This window comes from Theobroma cacao, chromosome 9 (genome assembly GCF_053813885.1).
Source record: "Theobroma cacao isolate CCN51 chromosome 9, ASM5381388v1, whole genome shotgun sequence".
NCBI lineage: Eukaryota > Viridiplantae > Streptophyta > Magnoliopsida > Malvales > Malvaceae > Theobroma > Theobroma cacao.
Window position 1 is genome coordinate 35,692,348 of NC_142647.1, and position 8,616 is coordinate 35,700,963.

The following is an 8,616-nucleotide window of genomic DNA, read 5'->3' on the forward strand; positions in this document are numbered from 1 at the left end:
TTTTCTGATGAAACTTAAGCTGAAGAACAGAGGAGCTAAAAATAATTTTAGGAATAGAGAAGAAAATTGAAAAAACCAATAATTGGAGAAAAGAACTCTACAGCCATTTTCATTCTCTAGAATATACATTAGTCGTAACAGACCAAGCCAAGGAAATCGAGGAATAAAATGAAAAGAGTAAAACCAGCTAAGCACAGGAATCCAGACTTGGATTTCTTTGCATTACAACAGCCTTCAACGGTTAAGAGGAAGTGAATAAACAGGTAAAATAAAACATGGCTTTTCAGCCTTACAAGCAGCCAAATAAAATGACACCAGCAAAAATGTTTTAAACAGACAAATAATAAGAATCAAAACGACAATACTTAATGAGTTTTACTAAACACTAACTCAACAGCTAAAGTGATACTGTTTTCCATTTTCTTCCTTCCTTCAACAAGTAGTTGATTTAGTGCTCAATTTCATCTTCTTCTGCAACACCATCTGGAATCACTGGATTCTCAACACACCTCCTTGATTCTAGATGAGCAAACTCCAAGTTTGTCTCTCAAGAACTTGAACTAATCAATACTCAATCCCTTAGTGAAAAAATCTACCAGTTGCTCCTTTATGGGGACAATATTCTACTGACACTTCACCATTTCTGACAACTTCTCTAATGGCATGAAACTTGATCCTTATGTGCTTAGTTCTGCCATGATCAACTAGATTTTTAGCCATTAAGATTGTAGATTTACTGTCAATCCAAAGTGTTGTTGGTAGTTCACAGCTAAACATTAAATCTTGAAGAATCTTTCTTAGCCAAATAGCCTGGTTTGCAGTTGAGGCTGTTACAACATACTCTGTTTCATCAGAGGATTGTGCCACTATATCTTGTTTCTTGGAGTTCTAAGAAAACACAGCACTACCAAGTGAGAAACAGTACCTAAAAGTGCTTTTTGAGTCTTCCAAACTTCCACCCCAATCGCTGTCACAAAAGCCTTGAAGCTTCTAATTTCCATTCTTAGAGAATTGCAAGCCAAAGCTTAAAGTTCCTTTCACATACCTGAGAATTCTTTTAACAGCACACAAATGAATTTCAGAGGGCTTGTGCATGAACCTTGAAAGCAAGTTGGTAGCATACATGATATTTGGCCTTGTGGAAGATAAATACAATAAGCTCCTTATCAACTTTCTATAATAAGTTTCATTGCTTCAGCTCCACCATCATCCTTGCTCAATTTAGTACCAACAGCCAAAGGGGTTGCTACTGCCTTACAATTTTCCATTTAAACCTTTTCAACAATTTAGATGTATATTTCTTCTGATGCAGTAAAATGAAATCAGAACCTTGATCAATCTCCATACCAGGAAAGTAAAACATCCTTACCAAATCACTTATTTCAAATTCAGTTTGCATTTTGGCCTTAAAATCATCCACAAATTTACCACTAGGACCTATGATAGGCATATCATCCACATAAAGAGAAATAATAAGTTGAATTTTATTACTTGTTCCCTTCACATACAGTGTATGCTCACTGCTACTTCTAGTAAACCTTAGGCTTTGTAAGTAGGCGTCCATTCTCTCATACCATGCCCTTGGAGCCTGTTTGAGTCCATAAAGGGCTTTGACGAGTTTGCAGACTTTGTTCTCCATTCTAGGTTCAACATAGCCTTCAGGCTGCTCAACGAAGATCTCTTCTCCAATAGTAACATTCAGAAATGTTGACTTGATGTCCAAATGCCAGATTAACCACCCTTCATTTACAGCAAGTGCAACCAATGGCCTTATAGTATCATGTCTGGCTGTTAGTGCAAAGGTTTCAAAGAAATCAACTCCATAGACTTGTGAGAAGCCTTTAACTACTAATTTAGCTTTGTGCTTGCTAATTGTACTATCAGAGTTCAGCTTAGTTCTATAAACCCACTTAACACTAATAACCTTCTGGTTCTCTGGCCTATCAACCAAAACCCAGGTGTTATTCTTCTTGATCATCATCATCTCAGCATCCATTGCTTGCTTCCAATTCACATCCACAACAGCTTCCATATAAAAGCTTGGCTTAGTGATGGCTACATGACATCTCTTATACATGTCCAGAAGTGATCATGTTCCTCTAACAAGAACCTCATCAATGTTCTCATCATCTTCATTTACTACTTCATAATCATCCAGAACATCATCAGTACTACCTCTAACCCAGTTGCTTTCAATCTTTTGTGTCTCCTAGTTTCACTTTGTTGCCTCATCAAATCTCATATCCCTATTAACAAATACCCTTCTTGTCTTAACATCAAACACCCTATAACCTTTGGATACTTGGTTATAACCAAGATGGACTACTACAAGAGACTTTTCATCTAGTTTGCCTCTTTTAGCATCAGGAATTTTAGAGTAACAAATGCAACCAAACACTTTGAGATGGTTAACCGAAGGCTTGACATTAAACCAAGCTTCATATGGAGTCTTGTTTGGGAGAGCTATGGTTTGAGCAATGCTAAGAAGACAGTTTGCAGTATTAGCTGCTTCTGCCCACATGTACTTTAGTAGGCTCATTTCAAATAACAAACATCTAGCCATCTCCATAATTGTTCTGTTTTTCCTCTCAGAAGTTCTATTCTGTTGAGGACTATATGTTATTGTGAGCTGATGCACTATGCCAAACTAACAGAGATACTGCTCAAATTTTGTTATAGTGAATTCAGTGCCATTTTGACTTCTAACCTTTTTAATGGTTTGGCTTGGCTGATTCTCCACTAGAGCTTTTAACTTAGCAAAAACATTAGAAGCTTCAAATTTTCTTTTTAGGAAGTAAATCCAGTTGAACTTTGTCACATCATCAATGAACAACAAATAAAATATGCTCCCATTTAAAGACTCAGTCTTCATTGGACCTCCTATATCAATATGCACCAACTCCAATTTCCAAGTTATTTTTCAGGTTCTGGTTTTAGGAAATACAACTCTCTTTTGTTTTCCAAATTGATAGATTCTGTAAACTCTGTCTGGTTCACCAATTCTAGGAAGTCCTTCAACAAGGTTATGCACTGCCATTTGCTTCAAGTAAGTATGATTGATATGACCATACTTTCAATGCCAGAGGTCAGCGTCCACAATAATAGCTTTATAAGCAGTCTGTTTAAGCTTTATCCAATTCACAAGAAAGCATATATTTCTCATGCCTACTGTAAATAACTATTTACCAGCAGAATCACTAACAATACAGGTCTTATCTTTGAAAACAAGCATATAGTTATCATCAACTAATTGCCCTACAATTAACAAATTTTGGCTAACATTAGGAGCGAAGTAAACATGATATATCAATTTTCTACTTGTAGGAGTCTAGACACCAACAATTCCCACTCCAAAAATCAGTAGAAATTCTACATTTCCAACCTCCATTCTTGTCCTAAAGCTAGAGTCCTAATCAACAAAATTATCCTTGCATATAGTGAAATGATTGGAGCAACCACTATCAAGCAGCCACACATCCTTTCTTTCTTTATTATCCACATGTTATACCATGAAAAGAATCTTTTCATTAGCTTGAAGTTCTTCAACTACAGCAACTTTCTCATCAGTAGTTTTATCTTTGCTTTTGCAAACCTTCTCCATATGTCCTTGTTGTTGACACCTCCTGCACTTGACATTTGGTTTGAACCAGCAAAACTTTTCTGTATGATTTGCATTTTTACAATGAGAGCATGGTGGAAACTTTTTCTTTTGTTCCCCATGTCCCTTTTCATCAATCTTCTTACTCTTATCCTTTTTTCTTACTTCATTTCTCATAGAACTACCATTGCTAGGCTTCAAATTCTTAGTTTTAGCAGCCAAGGCACTTTTAGGAATGCCCTTTTGCTTAAAAGATCTCTTCTGCTCTAAACCCTCCAAAGTATTCACCAGCTCTTTCAAAGTCATCTGATTGAGATCTCTAAAGTCCTCTAGTGAGGAGATTTTTGACTCATACTTTTCAGGTAAACTACCCAGCATTTTACTAACAAGTCTTTCCTCATCCATCTCTTTACCAAGTAGCCTAAGTTGATTTACAATACCCATCATTTTTCTAGAAAACTCCCTGATAGTCTCGTTATCATCCATAGTCAACATTTCAAGCTACCTAGATAAATTGAGAGCCTGAATCTTTATAGTTCTATCACTACCACGAAATTCCTCTTTTAAATGATCCTAGACCTTTTTTGGACTATCTAAATGCATGATTCTACTAAAAATATCATCAGAAATAGCGAATTGTAAACAGTACAAGGCTTTATACCTTTTTACCTTATCTTTTTCAAACTGCCTTATCTGTGCTAGTGTTGGGTTGGCATGCCTTTGAACAGGTTCTGCTTCGGTCTACACCACCACCCAAAGAGAAAAAGCTATGAGGTAAGATTGCATCTTCACGGACCAGAAAATATAGTTTTCTCTAGTAAACACTAGAGGAGCAGTAGTGCTAAAACCAGAGGTAGCCATGAATCACAAACTAAATAACAAAGCTAGAAATCAAATAAAAGAGAAAAGCCAAAGAAAAATGACCGCTTAAGACCCTTATGAGCTCTGATACCATGTAAAATTTCTAATGAAACTTAAGCTACAGAGCAAAGGAGTTAAAAATGATTTTAGGAATAGAGAAGAAAATTGAAAAAACCAATAATTAGAGAAAAAAACTCCATAGCCATTTTCATTCTCTAAAATATATATGAGTAGCAACAAACCAAGCCAAGGAAATCGGGGAATAAAATGAAAAGAGTAAAACCAGCTAAGCACAGGAATCCAAACTTGGATTTCTGTGCATTACAACAGCCTTCAACGGTAAAGAGGAAAGTGAACAAACATGCAAAATAAAATGTGGCTTTTCAGCCTTAGTAGTAGCTAAATAAAATGACACCAGTAAAAATGTTTTAAGCAAACAAATAACTAAGAATAAAATGACAATACTTATTGAGTTTCACTAAACACTAACTCAACAGCTAAAGTGATATCATTTTCCATTTTCTTCCTTCTTTCAACAAGTAGTTGATTTAGTGCTCAATTTCATCTTCTTTTGCAGCACCATTTGGAATCATTGGATTCTCAACAAATACCCAAGTATTTTCCAATATTTTTTGTATAGGTAAAACAAGAAAATTCAGTTAATGCATTAATAATACTTCAATTCACATTTCTAGAACAAAAGAAAGAAGACTTCTATATGTTAACTTTTTTTTTGGACAACTACAAAAATCATTTAGAACCCCTTTAATAACTTCTAGTTGGTCAGTTGTGGCTTTAGCAAATGAAATATGATCATCTACCAAAAAAAGAAAAGGTGAGTAAGTAGAGGACCATTTTTGCTAAGCTTTATGAGCTTCCACAATCTTTGATTAACTGCTAATCTCTCCATGCATAATACAAAAAGGTCAGGTAATAACAGAGCTCCTTGATGAAGACCTCAAAATGGAATAAAACTATCTGATAAAGTGTCATTCCAAATTACTTGAGAGCTACAATATCTGCAATTGCGAACAATTATGTCAATAGCACTTTGTGGTATTTTTGCATTAAGCAAAATGTCATTGATAACTCCCAACTAAGACGATCATATGCTTTTTCAAGGTCAATCTTAATCACCATCCACCCCGTTCGTCCTTGTTTTCTTCTAAAGAAATGCATGACCTTTTGTGCAACAATGATATTATCCACGATGTGCTTTCCAAGAATGAAGCTAGACTGATTCTCCCAGATTAAATCACTCATAACCAGTTTCAATCTATTTGTTAACACTTCATCACCATTTTAAAAATTACGAGCAGTAAACAAATTAGTCTGAATTGTGAAAAAGCTTCAAGAAAGTTATTCTTAAGAATTAGTCTAATCATGGACTAACCAAATTTAGTTCCAAACTCTCCAGCAGCAAAGACTTCCCTAACATATCTGATGACATCTTGCCATACTATATTCCAAAGTGACTAATAAAAAGAACCTAGAAAACCATCAATCCCTAGAACTGTTAGTGGTTTCATCTCATTAAGCACCTTATAAACTTCATTGTCTTTTGTTGGTTTTTGGATACACTTCAATGTCGAATGACTAAGTTTAGGGAACCAACCTCTTATTGGGTTTGGTGGAATAGAACTCCCTTCCTTAGAATAAAATTTCCTAAAGAAATCAACTGCTTGTGATTTGAAAGTAGTTTGATTAGCACACCACTGTCCGTCTAGTGTTTGAAGTCGTATAATTTTATTTTTATTTCTTCTACGAGCCACTCTAAGATGGAAGTACTTCGTATTGTGATCACTAAATTTTAACCAATCTACTTTTACCTTCTACATCCAAAAGATCTCTTCTTGTCGAAGTACTATCTCGTATTTAAGCTGAAGAGCATATTCAAGGTCCCTTAACTGTCCGGAATCCTTCTTTCCAATGCTTTCTCTACACCACTACTTATTGCTAGCAAATGTTTCTTTCTATAAAAAATGTTACGGAACAAATTTTTGTTCCAATGTTTAGCCTGTTCTACAAAAATCGAAAGAACTTCTTGTATTCCTTTAGAGCCATCATAAGAATTCTATACTAGCTTTCCAAAATTTGCATGTATTAACCAAACAACCTGAAAAAAGAACCTTTTATTATTATGAATTGTATGACTGTCACCCAAATTAATAAAAACTGGCCTATGATCCAAGCCAATTCAAGGGAAGTGGTTAACTGAAGCTGAATTAAATAAGAAACACCAGCTCATGTTGCATAGAGCTCTATCTAGACGTTCAGAGACTAATCTCCATGACCAAGTGAATTTAGGCCCAAAGAACCTTAAATCCAATAACTCAACATTATTTACTAATCTTTGAAAAAGATTGCATGGCCAACTATTTCTCATATCTCATAAAGCCCTCAACTTTCTCATGTGAAAATAAAAACGCATTGAAGTCCCCCACCAATTACCATGGTTGTGTAATTGAAGAAGCGAAAAAAGCTAATTCTTCCCATAAAAGTTGTCTTCGAAAAGCTGCAGAATGCCCTTAAATTATAGATAACAACTAATAAGTATCAACCGAATGCTGAATAGATAGAAAAAGGCATTATGAATGTTGCCGCACAATTGAAACCCATAGTTTCGCTTTCCATAAAACCCATATTCCACTTGAAAAACCTTCTGCTTCTATACGATGGGACCTGTCAAAACTTAATTTTCCAATAACTCTATCTGCAGAAATGCCATTTATACGAGGTTCTAATAATGCAACCATTTTCAAATGGTATTGCTTCACATAGTCAAAAATTATTCTGACAAAACTACTATAGCTTGTACCATGATAATTCCACATAAGAAGTCGATAATCCATTAAAAACTTAAAAAAGAATAAGAGGATATTGTGATAAATAGCCCTCATCATAAGGTGATTTCAGAAATAAGCATCTATATAAAATTATCTATTTCTAACAAAAAATAAGCATGAATAGACCAAAATGCCCTTAAAGACATCATGGCAAGTTAAGCTCCCGATATCTCCCTCTTGCCATAGAGAAGATAGAAATAAATGCTCAGCTATTTGAGCTCGTTATCTCTAAGCTCTCTGAATTGTATCAACTCTGTCAACTCTCTGTTAAGCACCATCGTCTTCAGCACTCTCAGCTCTCTGAACTATATGAGCTCAGTCAACTCTCCGTTGAGCACGATCGTCATCGTGCTGTGGTCTATCTCTCAGCATCTGGCCATATTGTAATCGATAAATAGACCCTATAACGAAGATGACATCAAGGTATGTTTTTGGGTTTATTGCTGCAACACATAAATTTTTGAAACTTTTTGTGTAAATTAGAACATGGATTAGAAACATTGCCCAGAGTTGTTACACGCCATGATCTATAATGCACATGGCCTGTAAAAAATATACTAAAATTACATGTGTTAGCACATGGCGTGTAACATTTTTATTTAACATGGCGTGTAACACGTTGGGAACATGGCATGTAACATTTTTGAACATGGCGTGTAACATTTTTTGAACTTGCGTGTAATATTTTTGAACATGGTGTGTAACATTTTTTAAACATGGCGTGTAATAACATGAGTAACAAATTTTAGAACACGACATGTAATGTGTAAAAAGATTGACAAATTTTTTGTTTTCAAAATTTCAGTGGGGTTCCAATTGTGCAACTTGTGATAAGACATGGTGGTCAATGGGTGGATGGCATTTACAAGGGTGGTGAGTCACAAATGCGGGGGGTTAGGAGTGATTTGTCATTTACGGGCTTGATAAAACTGGTTGAAGATGTTGTTGGGGTAAACTCAGAAGATCGACGAGATTGAGTTACATGCATTGATCAGTACACCCGGAGAGCTATCACGTCTAATTATCAAGGATGATGAGGATGTTGCATTAATTATGCTAGAACAGAAGAATGTTTTGGCTATGTATGTCAGCATTAAGGGACACCAAACAAATGTCATGTCACATGAAGAAGCTGAACATGGTAATAAGCTAAACCAAAATGAGATTTACAATGCTTCACATATACCACAACATTCGGTCTGTAACCCACAATAGTGGCAATTGACGTATGCACAAGAGTTTGTGCAGCCCGGTAGACACATGACATTCATAGAATAATTTGCTGCACAATTTGATCAGGATGTGCATCAA